This window comes from Ambystoma mexicanum, chromosome 8 (genome assembly GCF_040938575.1).
Source record: "Ambystoma mexicanum isolate Mex_15411 chromosome 8, UKY_AmexF1_1, whole genome shotgun sequence".
NCBI lineage: Eukaryota > Metazoa > Chordata > Amphibia > Caudata > Ambystomatidae > Ambystoma > Ambystoma mexicanum.
Window position 1 is genome coordinate 131,823,674 of NC_090929.1, and position 15,311 is coordinate 131,838,984.

A 15,311-nucleotide genomic window follows, 5' to 3' on the forward strand; every position below is an offset into this window, starting at 1 on the left:
GGGCGCAGGGAACCGGGGATAGGAATACTAATTACCAGCCAAGAAGACAAAGATTTGCTGTTGCTGCGACCAAAATAGGAAAAACAAGCCCACCGGCACCTAAATATACCTAGCGCTTCGGAACACGTCCGAGAAGTATACGCGCCGTATGAATACACAATAACCAAGAAATATTCCTGCTCGTGTGCCGCGTGGAGCCCTCCTTTCTTCGAGATTGTCTCCACGTATGCGTCCTACGTGAAACGTCACTACGACTTTACGGGGCGCATTTCAGAAACACGTCATGATCCCTTAAAGGTATTTCAGAAAGTGTCGGCAAACTTTTAAACCAAACACAATGCTATCGGGTCTCATAAGGACTTTAAATAAGTGTTTGAATTGACAATGAAAGCAACATAAGGCTCCTCTTTAAGAAGCGCTTTTTGTTAGTTTCCAGGCAGCATCAGGTTAGTGCGTGCGATCCAGCTCTTGTAGTACATTTTATATGCATTTTTTTTTAGCTTCCATTTATTTTGATCGCTCTCACCCCTTTGTTTTTATATTGACAAGAGGAGCGCTTTTGCAACCGTTGAAATAAATGCACGTTTAAGTGAGAGGCTGCGGCTGAAGCTGTGATTCGTTGTATTGTACTTCTCACGTGTTGTAATCCAGAGCAGCCTGTTGTTGGTGTCGTAGACACAGCTGCTCCGAAGCTCATCTAAGCCGGTGGAGTTCAGGCTCTGGAATGCTCGCAGAAGCAGTAACTGCTGTGCAGCTCCTACACAGACTGTGGTCTGGTGTAAGTGACTATACATATATATATATATTACCCGCGCCGGGTAATGATTACAGCCCTGTACTGTCCCCAGTTCCAGTGCCTTTTTCTGAAAGTAATGATTCCCCAGGGCTAATGGCTGCAGATCCGGTACTTGTTTGGGGTCTAACGACCCTTCTGTGGATAATAACTGCAGGGACTGTGTCTGTTCTAGATCCAATGGCTGTAGACACAGAAACACCTCAATGAATATCAGCAGACACTACGTTCTCAATGGTAAAGGGCCATCCCATCACCTGGCTGGAGTGGATGAGTGCAGACACAATACCTGCTATGGAGCTGTGACTTCCGATACAGTATGTACCTGCTGTTTTGTCGGAGGTTACCGCCTCCAGTGGTGCGGGCCGTTCGTGAGGAGCACGCCTGGGCCTACAGCTTTTGGGCAGCACAAATAATACACGACTAGCCTGTGTAGTGCATAAACCCGGACTGACGCCTAATGCGCAGTTCCAGTGATTCCTTTATTTTTCTGGCCCCGCCCCCAGCACGTGACCTCTGTCTCCTGCGATACATGTGACATCACATTCCTCCCAAACTTGGAATGCTTTTCCCTTGTTCAACAACATGCATACAACATTTCAAAACATATTCACAGTCCATTTTAGTCTGTTACGAGCGTGACCTTGTCGTGCTCGATCGGTGATAGACATACCCTTAGAGGTGGGATGACTGTCGCGTCCTCCCCCCTCAGATGGTAGCGAGGATGGGTTCTTTCAGTTTCTTCTCGAGGGGGGGGTCTGGCGGGGCATCGTCCATAGGGAGCGTCGGTTCTCTGGATTCTTGGGGTGTGTCGTCTTCCTCCACTGGCCTCGGGCCCCAGGTCAGTCAGTTGAGTTTGGTTCCTCTCTTGGGCTTCCCGATCCTTCTTCCCAAATTGCAGCTGGGACTTTCCAGAAGTGGGATATGTTCCTGGTCAGTTTCATTTCCTCTGGTGGCGTGATTATGCTGTGGTTTGTGTTATGTACGGTCCATGTCTTTTTGGGTGGAGCCTGATTTTTTACCAACACTGTGTCCCCCTGCTGCATCTCTCGGACACTGGCATATCGTGTTTGGCTCTCCTTTTCATTTAGCCTAACTCGTTTTTCCTCGATGCGGGGGATCTCTGGATCTGGGGCCACCCAGTTTGGGTCTACTGGGAGCCCTGCTTGGATCGGCACACCAAACATGAGGGTTGCAGGACTGATGCCGGTTGGTGAGTGCGGGGTCTGGCGGTGAGTCCTTAGGAATCGGTACACAGCGGTTAGCCATGGATGGTTGCACTCTTTTGTGATACAAATCACTTTATTCAGCAACCCCATAAATCGTTCTGCGTCCCCGTTGGCTTGGGGCCAGTATGGGTTGATTTTCTTGTCGTATGCTTAGGATTTGGAAGAACTGCCTTAGTTCTTGACTAGTAAAAAGCGGGCCGTTGTCGCTCCTTTATTTTGGCCGGGATTCTGTGTGTTACGACTATTTTCTCAAGCGCCAGGATCATTGTTTCGGCATTGGTGGACATCACATGTTCAACCTCCGGGAAGCGACTGAATTTGTCCACTAGGACCAGCAGATACACTCTGCGCCGCATTGGTGCAGTACTCTATGCTGACGGACTCCCACCTTGTGTTGCTTCATGGGGCGCTGATGATTGGTTCCGGGGTAGCAGCCTTTCTGGCAGATTGGCAGGCTGCACAGGATTCGATGAGGTCCATTACCCATTGTTGCATGCGGGGCATCCACATCCAGGACTTCAGATACAAGGTTGTCTTCACAATCCCCTGGTGTCCACTCTGGGCTAGCTTGAGTGCTCTCTTACAGCGCTGTTGGTAATATGATTCAGTGTCCTTTTAACACCACCCCTTCGGGCGCTACATTAAGCTTGTGGCGGATCCCAAATATGGCTTGCTGTTTCTCCTGCGCTGACTTCGTTCGTTGGGCTGCCGTGGCCAGGAAGTTCTTCCAGTTGACGGTCTGGATGGGTTGAACGGTTTGAGTCAATATGGTTTCTGCCTTGGTTTCGTCTGCAATTTCTTGTAGTGTGAATGCCCCGGGCCGGTCGCATGCGACAACGTGACACACATGTTCATCTGTCTCTGCCGTGTGCCGTTCTTCCTGTTCCGTAGAGGGCTGTAGGTTGCGGGATAGATAGTCAGCAGGGTTGTCAGCCCCTGCTCTATACTCTACTTCGATGTTGTAGTTGTAACATCCACTTCTCGATTCTCGCTGGGAAATGTGGTGCTGACCCCTTGAAGATGGGAATTAGATGTTTGTGGTCTGAGAACACCTTTGTTGTTTTGCCCAAGAGGTACACTTTAAAGTGTTACCACCCTCAGAGGATTGCCAGAGCCTCTTTATCAATATGCGCATAGTTCTGTTCAGTCTTGGCCCATGCGCGGCTGGCAAAAGCGATGGGGTGTACGTTGCCGTCTGTCAATTTGGGTTAGTACGGCCCCTAGGTCCACACGGCTCGTGTCCACAAGGAGGTTGGTGGCCCTTGAGATGTCAAAGAACACCATCGTTGTGGAGGTGGACAGCGAGTCCTTGATTTGCTTGAATGCCTGCTGGTGTGAAGGCGACCATTCCCACTTCTGGTCTTACTTTGTGAGTTCGCGGAGGGGGCGTGCCAGGGTAGCAAGGTCCGGGATGAACCTGGCACAATATATTGCCATGCCCATGAAGCTTCTTACTTTGGTGACTGATAGTAGGGCTTTGGTGTTTTTAATGTCATTCACCTTCGCTGGATCAGGTGATGCCCCTCTGGAGTTGAAGATGTAGCCGAAGAGACAGTTTTTCCTTGCAGAATTCCCATTTCTGTGCGTTCAATGTGAGTCCCGTGTCCTCGAGCCGCTGTAAGACTGCTGCCAGGCGCCCGTGATGTTCCTTGCTGTTGGTTCCGTATGCAATGATGTCGTCACTGATGGTTGTCGTCCCCTCTAGGCCGTTCAGGACCTTCCGGATTTCATTTTGGAATACCTTGGCAGCCGAGGATATTCCGAAGTTCAGGTGCTTGTATCTCCTCAGGCCGAGGTGGGAAGTGAATGTGGTGATATATCTCGACTCCTTTGCTAGCTGGAGTTGGTGGTACCCTGACCTGAGGTCAAGCTTGCTGAACAGTGTGGCGCCCGTCATGTCGACGATAAGCTCATCAATGATTGGTCTGATGTGCCGCTCTCTCCCGATCGCTGCGTTAGGGAGCCTCATATCTATGTATAGTCTCACAGCGTTTGGTTGTTTGGGTTTTTGTGCCACCACCATCGGTGATGCCCACGGAGTCGGTCCTGAAGTCTTCTCTATGATGGCGGCCTTCTCCAGTTTTTCAAGTTCTTTTTCGACCTCTTCCCTCATGTGGAAAGGCACCCGCGGATTGTCGCACGGTTTTGGGCTCAATGATGGGGTCAATGTGCAGCTTGAAAGACCTGCCTTGCAGGCAGCCGATGCCCTGGAACACGTGATGGTGCTTTTTGAGCAGGTCGTCAATTTCTGTAGATTGAATGCTGAACATGAAGTGGATCAGCTGTAGCTTTTCAGCTGTTCTGCAGCTTAGGAGAGTCTCACAGCCTGCGTCTACTACATAAATTCTTGTTCGGCAGGTTGTATTGTTGTGGGAGAGGTCAGACCGGAAGGATCCTTCCAGCGGCAGTGGTTTCTTACAGCCATAGGCGAAAAGCTGTACCCTCCTGTCTTGGAGTGTCGGTCTTGGGTTGAGTTTGTTGAAAGCAACCGTTGGCATCACGCTGATGGTTGCTCCTTTCATCGGTTTTCCGTCCGAGATAACTGTGCAGGAGGGCCTCTTCCGTTGTTTGGTTTTCTTCCCGAGTCTGGACCTTCGTGGTTCTACTGCGGAAATGAGATGCATGCGGTGTACCTTCTTGCCCGACTTCTTCCGTCTTTCTTTATCGCGCCTGTCGGGTGAGACACTGTCATCGCATTCGCTGGTGTTTGGTGACACTTGCGCGCAGTCCACGGTTCTTGCTCTCCCTTTCCCTCTTGGCTGCCGAGGGTTTTCTCGTGGGGCGAATTCTCTTCGGTGCTCCTGTGGTTGTTGTGGCATCTGCTCTCGATCTCTTCCACCTGGTGGATGCAAACGGACTGCTGCATAGTGGTTGAGGCGGTTGCACTTTCGGCATGTTGAACCCCATGCCGGGCATGATTCCCCTCGGTGCCATGGGCATCCGCACCATTTCCAGGAGCTTTCTTGCCCTCGAGGCTGGTAGGGTCGGGTGGTGTTGGAGCCCTGGCCCACTTGATCTCAAGTGTTCTGTCGTCTCCTGATAGCTGCAACTTCCTCGCATTTCTGGGGGCTGTCCAGCGGTAGACATTGCATCGCGGTTTCAATCACGGCCAGTTGGTCGTCTGTGCGTTTGCAAAAACTTCCCATTTCAAAGATGCGGGACAGCGCTATGTTCTTTTCTGACAGAATTGCTCTCCTTAACTTCTCCGATATCCCGTTTATGATCTGGAGACGGATTGCGAATTCTTCGTTACTAAATTCGCATCCTACTGCCATCTCCCGTAGTCGTGCATGGAAGTTGTCTACTGTCTCACTTTTGTGTTGTCTGGCCATACAAAAGTGGAATCTCTCTTAGTCTGGGTTGAGGTCAGGTTTAAATTTGTTTGTCAACACTGCTTTTGCTTTGTGGTAGTTTTCTGCATTGCCATTGTTGGGGAGCGTGTTGAAAAGGCGCAATATGGCCGCACCTATGTTGAGCAAGAGAAAAGTGCACTTTCTTCTGTCTGCGATTATTTCCCTGGCCTTAAGATGCAGCTCGAATTGTTGTAACCGGATGCCCCAGGGGATGGCAGCATGTGGCAAACGGGTCGAATGGCGCCATGAGTGTGGTTAGTGCAGGGTCTGGGCGATCTGGGTTGGGGTTGATGCTTCTCCTGTCCAAGGTGCTTGCATCAGCCCTTGATGGGCTTGCGTTGGTGCTGGACATGCTGTAGATATGGTGATGGTGTGCGCTTTCTCGCTAAAACTCTGCCTGGAGCACGTGTGCCCACGTGTATTCACCCAGCCCTGCGGGGCTCGTGCACGCATGCTTGTGATGGGAGTTGTGCAGTATTTCTCCTTATTTTTCAGATGTGAGCCTTCCCTTCTCAATTCAGTTCCTTTATATATATTTTTTTCTTCTAGGTGATGGAGAAAAAAAATCCTGCCTGTTGTTGGGCTTTGCATACATATGGGATGGGTGTTTCCAGGTGACAGTGCCTTGTCTGTGCCCACCTCCGTGTGAAAGCATCTGCGAGAGGCTGCGTGAGAGGCTTTTGATCTGAGCAACTTAATGCGTTGCCGCTCAGGACTCTTGTGCTTACCGGAGCATTTGCGCACTGTAATGATGTTGTGCTAACGGCTGCCGGCCCCACCTTGGGTCGTAACATGTTGCCGTGCGAGTGTTGCAGATCGCTCGGCCTGCCACCGGAACTGGCAGGCACACGTGGGGTGTTTGCTGTCCTCGTCGTCAGTGTTTTGTCGGAGGTTACTGCCTCTGGTGTTGCGGGGCGCTCGTAAGGAGCGCGCCAGCCCGCCTGGGCCTACAGCTTTTGGGCAACACAAATTAGACACGGCTAGCCAGTGTAGTGCATAAACCCGAACTGACGCCTGATGCGCAGTTCCGGTGATTCCTTTATTATGACGGCCCGCCCCCAGCACGTGACCTCAATCGGCTACATCTGACAATACCTGATCTGGGGAAAATAATTAGATACAGTACCGGATCTGGGTTAGCGATTCCAGACCCGGTACCCGCCCTGGAACTAGAGTACCTGCTAATCCGTTACATATGACAGAATGCCTGAATGATGGCATGCACAGTACGTACTCTGGGCGTAACGATTCCAGTCACAGTATATGCTCTGGAGCTAATTAGATTCAATACAATACCTGCTCATGAGCAAATCTGGGGTTAATGACTGCAGAAACAGTAAAACAAAAAAGTGCACCCTTTCCTTCTCGTGTGTCCTTTGCAACTCCTAATTCCCCTCTGACACCTCGAACCACACTATGAAATGAACGTACAGCGTAAAGAAGTGATCAGCCACGGTTTGGTGCAACTGATGGGATGTTCATTCACTTCACTTGTGCCAAAAAGGTGGTGAACCGTGAACAAAGGACATTTTAAATGTGTGCATCATGGTTGTGCACATTGAGGTGCTCTTTGCCCACCAAATGCACAACTGTGCAAGGCAGAGGGTTGAAAGGGGGGTTCTGGGACATTCTCAAGTAAATACCTATTTTCAAAAGAGGTGAACTTTCTAAAGCACAGGCAACAAACATTTCCCTGCACCTATTTGGGACCGTTGCAGGGGGATATAAAATGTATGTGAATATCCCCTTGTGCAGTGAGAGTGCTTTGTGTGAATAAGCGAGTGAATGTTGAGTCAAAGAATGTGGGTGTTTGTGCTGGGTCAGGGAGCTGATTTTGGCAGGTGAAGGCAGCACAGTAACAATGCACTTAAAAAAACATTTTATTGGCATTTTCAACAGTTAGAACATGTAACCCCCATCCGTTCTCGCCCTCCACCTTCTCCCCTCCCTCGATCCCAACACATGTAACCAACAACGCAGTCCATAAACTCTGTAGATGGCCCCCGGTCCCAAGTTTCTGTGCGTGGCCAGCTCTCGCACCAGCCGTTGTACGGGCCCTTGCAATGTTTGAACGCCCCCCCTCCCCTTCATAGTTCTCACCTCCCCTAGAAACTTCAGCCATATCTCCTCCCAGCTTTTTGTGAAGGCACCCTCCCCAAGTGGAGCGAGTACTCGGCCCCAGCAATCTCATTTTCCTCGGGACACCATGCAGCCCGCAAGTCCAGCTGCAGGTGATGCAGGACAATGTCCCAGCCTGAGAGAAACCTTTGATGATCCCCTTGAATCGAATAGGTAACTCACTCCAGTGCCCCAAAGTTCCAGATTTGTCGAACGCATTTGTGTTCTTTCGGGGCAGCTTTTTGTTTCCATTTGTGCCACCAAAAGCATTTCCGCCACTATCAATGACGCATGTCTTTCCTTGAGCTTTCAAGGGTAGATTTTTCAGAACCCTGCTCATTCCCAGGATGGCCATCCCTATGTTGTCCGGCATCTGACTCCCAAAAGTACTATTCATTGCTGCACAGATCAGGTCCCAATAAGGTTGTATGATTGTGGAAGCATATCTGGTGGGAAGGCCAAGGCATACATTAGTTTGCAAAAATTGATTAGCAGAGACTGCTAATTAAATTGTTTTTGATTAGCAAAACAACCTATTTGATTAGCTAACTTGCACTATTTTTAACGTCACCATAGGTTATTTGTGCCAAACACATAACATGAGCAACAATACAGCATGTTTGTGTAAGGCTGAAGTAAAACATCAGTGATCAGAGTCTGTAAAATGGAAAGGTTAGCTGCATTAATGGACACGCATAAATAAATGGACATGATAAAAAGGTTCTGAAAACAGTTTTCAGTGCATGGCTCTGTGCAGTTGGGTGCATTCGGTGTTGCAAGGAAGTGACTCATATATATGTATTGTATGCTTGGCCCATCATTTGCGGTGTATGAAGTTCTGAAGATTCATAAATCAAATACAAAAATGTTAAGGGAAAGTCATAGCCTGAGACCAAGTGCTTAGTATATGCTTTTGTGTCAGGTAGGGCAATTATCAACTTCAGGTGGACAAGATGGCCCTTGCCTGTCGCTGATATTGACTATTTTTAAATTATGTTAAATACATATTTTGCACGAGGACAGGGCTGCTAACAGTCCTTAAGCCCAAGCACAGTTAACTAAAGTGCAGCATTCCAGCCCTGTGCACCCATGAAATTTATCGCTATTAGCACTCAGAGACGCCTTATGGGGTGCTGATACTTTTGTTTGTTTTTTAAGATAACTAGGCATTGCGCAATTCATGATTCAGTTGAAAAGCAGTTACATATGTCCGCTATTGGAAATTACTATTTCCAGGACATGGAGGTGTGCAGGTAAGTTTGCAGGGGGGGTCGAGGTGTGGCGCTCCAGTGGAGACTCGGCCTGGAGCACTGCCTCCAAGGATAGTGTAAAGGCTGGGCAGATGCGCAGTGGGCCAGCATGAAATGTGTGCGTCTACTTGCAGATTCAGCTTGCGTTCCCAGCCTCTGTATTGGCCAGCTCTTTCCTGTAGGTGCTAATATATGATATAATCGTAGAGTACAGCAAGCTCTGGAGGCTAACTATATTGGATGGTATTGCAGTAGATCTGTAGCTGTACAGACTGGATGGAACTATTGATCACAACTTTGTTGTAAACATCAGCTTTGTATATTCATTATGTAAGAGGAACGAAAGTAAGAGTCTCAGTGGAATGGGCCGTGTAGCGGCAGACAACTGGGCAAAATAGGTGGAATATTGTAGTTTGCGGCCACCTCGATTTCAGACTAGCTGGTATCAAGCAACACAGTGATAAGGGAGAATGTCAATGAATTTGGGATCCGTTCATGGGTTGAGCAGCAGTTGGACAAATGTATGCAACTAGCAAGTCACAGAACTACGTTTGCCATTAAAAGCATTTGGCCGTGTGATCATGTAAGGTTTCAAAAGCGCTCACTCGTCAATACGATGCATCTTCCTTAACACATGAAATCTAGTTGACACTATGATATTTAGGTACACTAACCTTAACTTTACTGAAAAACATGGATACAATGCCATTATATTTACAGTAGCAATACTGCAATTATGCAACAAACTTACATTTTTAGAAATGGAATTGCAGGACTGCCTTAGAAAAAGAAAGTTAACAAATACTGGTATTTGCCAAACTGGATATAGTTAGGTTACTTCTGGTTTGAAATTACTTGAAAAATAAAGAACTTCTCTTGCCTAGCACTCCTCCACAGGCCATTGACCGTTTTAAGAGCGAGGAGATGATTACTGCTGCACTACCTCTCTATTAGCTCCTTTGAACTTGCAGTGAACAGAGAAAAGTTGGTGGAGAGAGCCCCAATGGCAAGAGAGGAATGCAAGGTGAGCTTCCATTGAGCAGTGGAACCTGAATAGCTAAATATGCTACACAAGTGCCAATTTAATTAGCAAACCTACAGAATTGCATAGCAAATTGCTATGTGACACTGCTTATTTTTATGCCTTGGAATGTCCACTCGCAGTTCCCCACATCCCCTCCAGCAGAGCGCTGACGTACTAGGGTAGAATCTATGTAATTTTTCTGGGGTGAGATGCCATTGGATCATTATCTTAACCCACATCTCCTGAATCTGGATGGCCTGCGTGAGCTTGGGGGATAGCTGCTCCTAACTGATTCCAAGTTCCCCTTCCAGCGGCTGCCCAACTGCAGTCTTCACCCAAGCCCCCCCAATATAGTGCCATGCCTGGCTCTTTGCCCCTTCTGCTATAATTCCATATAACGCTCCTACCAAATGCCTGTCCCTGTGTCCATCGTAACAAACCGTACAAAGGGCGTGAGATCCCTGGTGGCCGCTGACCTGACCATTGGGTTCGTAAGCCAGAGCCTGAGTTGAGTAGCAATACCTCTTCCCCGCTTCATCTGGCCCTATGTTCTGCTTGGACTGTGCAAAGGATGTAATGTCCTGATCCGCGAACATGCCACGTAGTGTGCGGCACCCTGCCGCCTCCCACCCATTGATTGCACCCCTTTCCATACCCTGTGTGAACTGGGGATTCCTAAACCGCGATGTCGGCAGGGAGGGGGAGGTGGTCAAGTTCACCCTCCGAATCCAGCACATCCCATAAGTCCCCCACTAGGGCCCCTATCCTGCTGCGGTACATGTTTGCCGGTCTATCCCACTTGGGTCACCACCTCGTTCAGTGGCGAGCACACCACCGATTTGTCCATTCTACACCAGACCTTCGCCCCAGAACCAATCTCGGATCACTCTGATTTGAGCCGCAAGTAAATGGATGTGAAAGTTTGGCCATATAGTGACATCCTTAACCGGCTTTTGGAGCAGCACAACCGTGACTTCTTCCATTGTCTGGGAGGCCCCCCCAGCCACCCCAAGAGTAGAAGAGCTGGACTAAGCGCAGTACTTTGGCAGGTATTCCCTTTGTCCTCAGGGGAATCTGATGTGTACAGGGATGAATAATATTCCGTGAAGACCGAAATTATGTCGGGTAGAGCAGTGCTTTCTTGCCCTGCCCCCTCTGCTTTTATTAAGGATTGTCTTAGACGCTTCTTTTTTCCTAAACGGGCGATTCGCCTTATTGGCTTTGATATAATACTTCTGTTGGAGGTAGAGCAATGAACGCTCTCCAGCTCTAGTCTGCAAAACATCTAATTGCCCCCTAATCGGCCGATATTCCCTTTGCTGCGTACTCCCTGCGTTATTTGCCATTTGAGCCATTATTTAAGTTTAGCTTCCAAGTCCTCCTGCAAAAGACCTAGTTGTTTGTGTCTCTGGCACTTCATCACAATGACCCCCCCCAATGTAGCCTTAAATGCGTCCCACACCACCTGTTTGCGTACACCCTCTGTTCCGTTAAGTGCAAAGTAATCCAAGATTTTGTTTGTTCTCACATAGGACTTCATCCTTAAGGATGTGGGTTGGGAATTTCCACCACCATAGGCCTGGTTCGTTCTGCCCCATATTTAAAGTAATTGTTATGGGTGAATGGTCTGACAGGGCGATTACTCAAAGCTCTACCCATGCGACCCTACACAATAGTGACCTCGAAATCCCGGAGTAATCCATCCTTGTGACAGATCGATGAACATGGGAATAAAATGTGAAGCTCCCCCACCCCCCAGTTCCCTCCAGCCATCTACCAACGCCAATTGGGCCATTTGTTCGTTCAAGCAGGCAGATGGTGCCACCTGGCTGTGGAACACACTTGCGTTCCTGTCTTCTCTCGGGTCCCACCCCAGATAAGTCGCCTACCAATTATACTTGTCCCTTGGAAAAAGTCTCCAAATTGGTCAGTGTCGCCTTCTGGGTGGGTTCAACCAGCCTCTTGCACCCCCGACCAATTATCTCTGGAATTGAGCCCTTGTAACAACCCAGGGAAAACCTGTGCGTTTCCCCCAGACCCATGTAGATAAAACACACGAACCACCCACCTTCACCGGGTACCTTTCAGCTAACTACCTCCCCCAGGCTACAACATTCCTTTCTGTAACCCCACTTTTCTGTTGGTGCACCTGTGTCGGGCCCCTGATCTCAAAGCCAATACCTCACTGTCTCTGCGCCAACTTCTCTGCAGATTGCCCTCCTGTGGTTTCTTCACCGACTTGGGGGCAGCTTGCATGTCCTTCCCTTTGTTTTTGGACATAGTGCGTAGGCAGGTCTGATGGGGGAGCCCTGCCCCTTCCTCTTCTCCCTGAGATCATGTTGCACCCTTCAGACCTCTTCTGGCCACTTTTTCAGGGCATAGGAACCTCCTCCCTCCGCTGCTTTTTTAGTCCGCCCTTGACTGTGCGGAGGGTAGAGGGTGTTGGAAGTCCCCTCTAACTGTGTGCAGGTGAGCCACTGTTTGTCCTCCTCCTCTGGTTTCAAATGACCCTCCTCCTGGCCTTGTTGCAAGGATCATAGACTATTCGGCCTCAGGATTGACCCTGGGAGGTCATAGCCCCACTGGTCACTGTCCCCTATTCGTAGGGTGCCCCTAGCTCCCTTGCTGTGCTTCTGGATGGGGGTGCGCTGGCTACAGCACTATATGCAGCTCATTACCTCAAATTGGCCACCAGCCGCCCCGGCTATAACGCCACAGGGCCTCCCCTGGTCTTATCTGCAAAGTGCTGGCTTCAATGCTTGGGCAGGAGCCCTCCATCCACGCTCCCCCACTCCTCACCATCACTCTGCCCAAAGCTGGTGATCACTGGCCAGCCACTGCCTGCTTGCACCCTTTCCTTGGGCCAGGGCGCATGCTGGCCTGTGATGGTTCTCCCATGGGGGGGGGGGAGTTGAACCCCTCAGGGTCGCCGCCTTCCTGCCTCTTTGACTTCTGCTGTGCGGCCCCTCCTAGGCCTCTTGGCCGCTTCAGACTTTTCTCTGCTGCGCAGCTCTCAGCAGTGGGCTACTGGTATGACCCCTCCGGATCCTCCTGATCTCTCGGATGAGATGCTGATCTCTGAGACACTGCTTCTCCGGCGCAGTGGCGGCTCAGTCCTGCCTTGATCTTCCCGCTGGTGCTCGCCAGCAGGGAAGCCACCACTCCACAAATCCAGCCCCGGTAGGCCTCCAATATCGCAGGCAGCTCCTTCCTGGCGGGCTCCTCCGACGCCTGCTAGTGGATAATTCCCTGCCTGGGGTAGGCTATTTTAATCTGTCTTTAATGTGTTTGTCCGGGGGGGGGTGGGGGTGAGAACTTGACAATCACGCTGCTCTTCCCTCGGCATCCTTCTTGGAATCACGATGCACTTTTTAATGGGTAGCCATCATAGATGCCAGTACAAAATGTGTTTTTATAGAAAGGATATGTGCTTTTATGTGGCTGCACTGGCATTTTGAGGGACCCATTCTAGCCATTCTTTGCTGTGGCGTGACAATTATTTTTTTACTGGGATTGTATGACAAAGCAAGCATGATGTGTTGTGTCTAAACGCAGGTCTAGTCAAGCCATTTCTTACTGTGGCGTGGCTTTTTTTACTGGGCATCAAGGGTAAAGCAAACATAAGCATTGTTACGCATCTAGACTTGCCTGCATTGTTCAGCCAGTTAGGACATTTTTAAAGGCAAAGACGACCGGAGTGCATGGTGGGCATGTTTTCTTACAGTATCGTTACTGGCATTATGTTGGATTCGTACCGCACACTGCAACCACCCAGGGGCAGTGTTCAGGTGCTTGCGTGGCTCTGCAAAAAAAGGGATGTTAGTGGGGAAAAGAGTGAGAGGATGGGTTCAGAACCAGGAGGATCTGGCGTCTGTTAGTGTTTTGCATGTGGTCGTTTATGAGCGGCCTCGCGCATTGTAACTGTATGGGTAAGATTCCATGCCTCTGGTGTGTGGTAGTGTTTTGTGTTGGTATTAGTGTTGTGAGTTTACGATGGGTTGATCATGTGCACTGGTTAGTGTTCTTCAGGGATTCAGAGTCACAGGTGGTCGTAGCTGTAAGGTAGTCCGGCGTCTTGGTGTTTTGTGTCATTTTAGATGGTATTGGGCTGTGTGGGTGGTTCACTCTGGATGTCGGCATATTAATGTTTCTCTTTATGTTCGAGTGTGGCTAGTTCAAGATCTGGTGTAGAGGAGTCGGTTATGTAGGAGGAGCAGGGAGGGATGAGGTTTAGTAAAGTCGGTCAGCTTTGATGTGGGGGCGGCCCTTTGGATGTCGCTTGACTGTATCCAGACAGGTTCTTGTTTGTGGTTCTTTGGCACCTCTTGTCTCCTCTCTAGTTGTTTGCAGTGTTGTTGTTGCCGGTGTTCCTTCTAGGTTATCATTGTCTGCTGAGGAGCCTAGTTTTGAGCAGTTTTCTTGAGTGTGATCTGTGGTTCCAATTACTTTGGGCATGTTCCAGATGTTGGCAATTAGACGTGAGAATGCTGTTCTCCTGAATTTTTCTTTTTTCGTAGTCTTTTTGCCTCTATTTATAGGTCGTTGGTGGATCTTCCCTTCTTGGGCGATACCGGCTAATCTGGTCTTGGAGGAATTCCACTCCTTGTCTGTGCAAGGCTTTGTGGGCGATGCAGTGCTTTGAATTTGATGCACTTTTTGACTAGTAACCATTGCAGGCTTTTCAGTGATGGAGTGATGTGGTCCCTTCTGTTTAGTCTTGGTGGGACCCTGGCTGCTGTATTTTGCACCCTTTGAGGTTTCTTGGCAAGTCTTTCTGGCATTCCTAGGTAGAGGCTGTTTGCATTGGTAATTCTGTGAGTATCAGGGATATGATTGTGAGGGTTCTGTGGGGAAAGGAGAGGGAGGGAGGGAGTAATCCTCTGAGTAGTTGTAGGAAGAAGCATTTTTTTGACGTTGACTTGCAGTTCCAGTGATAATCCATTGTCCAGGAGTATTCCTAGGTTGTTTACTACATTGGTAGTCTCTGGTTGCGTTCCCATGCCGTTTGTCCTGTCCAGTTGTGGGTTCCCTTCGTCGAATCCTGCGGGCGAGAGCATTGTTTTTGCCGGTTTCATTTCCAGTTGTATGTCTGTGAGGCAGTTGAGGTTGTTTTGTTCCTGTGTTCTGTTTGTTTTCACTATCAGTTGTCGTCTGCGTAGTTGTAGGTGGTAAGTCTGTGGGATCGAATGATATTAATCAGTGGGCACATGTAGAGGGGAGAGACTGGAATCCAATAGGACTCCGCAGGATATATTTTTGGTGTTTGAGGTGAATGGTGGTAGGTAGTTTCTTTCCATTCATTTTGGTTTGTTAGGAATGAGGCAAGCCACTTTTTGTGCGGATTCCTGTATGCCACATTCCATCAATCTTTTTATTGGTGTTGCTTGGCTGATTGTGTCAAAAGCAGCAGGTATGTCCAATAGAAAGAGGGCCCATTGGGTGTCGTCGTTTATTTTCACATCGTCCCATATCGATGGAAGTGCTCATTTGGTTTCTCTCATCAATCTGAAGCAAACGTGTGATTGGTCGAGCATTCAGTTTGTT

General features: G+C 49.1%; 1 protein-coding gene across 2 annotated transcripts in view; it reads left to right on the forward strand.

The window, feature by feature from the left end:
• The first annotated feature begins 304 nt into the window (after nucleotides 1–304).
• Nucleotides 305–15,311, forward strand: part of APEX1 (apurinic/apyrimidinic endodeoxyribonuclease 1) — a 132,094-nt gene continuing 117,087 nt past the window's right edge. The window contains exon 1 of one of the 2 annotated variants that reach the window (XM_069609466.1): nucleotides 305–446. The gene's annotated coding sequence lies outside the window, so the exon portion shown is untranslated. The remainder of the gene's footprint in view (nucleotides 447–15,311) is intronic. The other variant, XM_069609467.1, reaches the window with a different exon arrangement.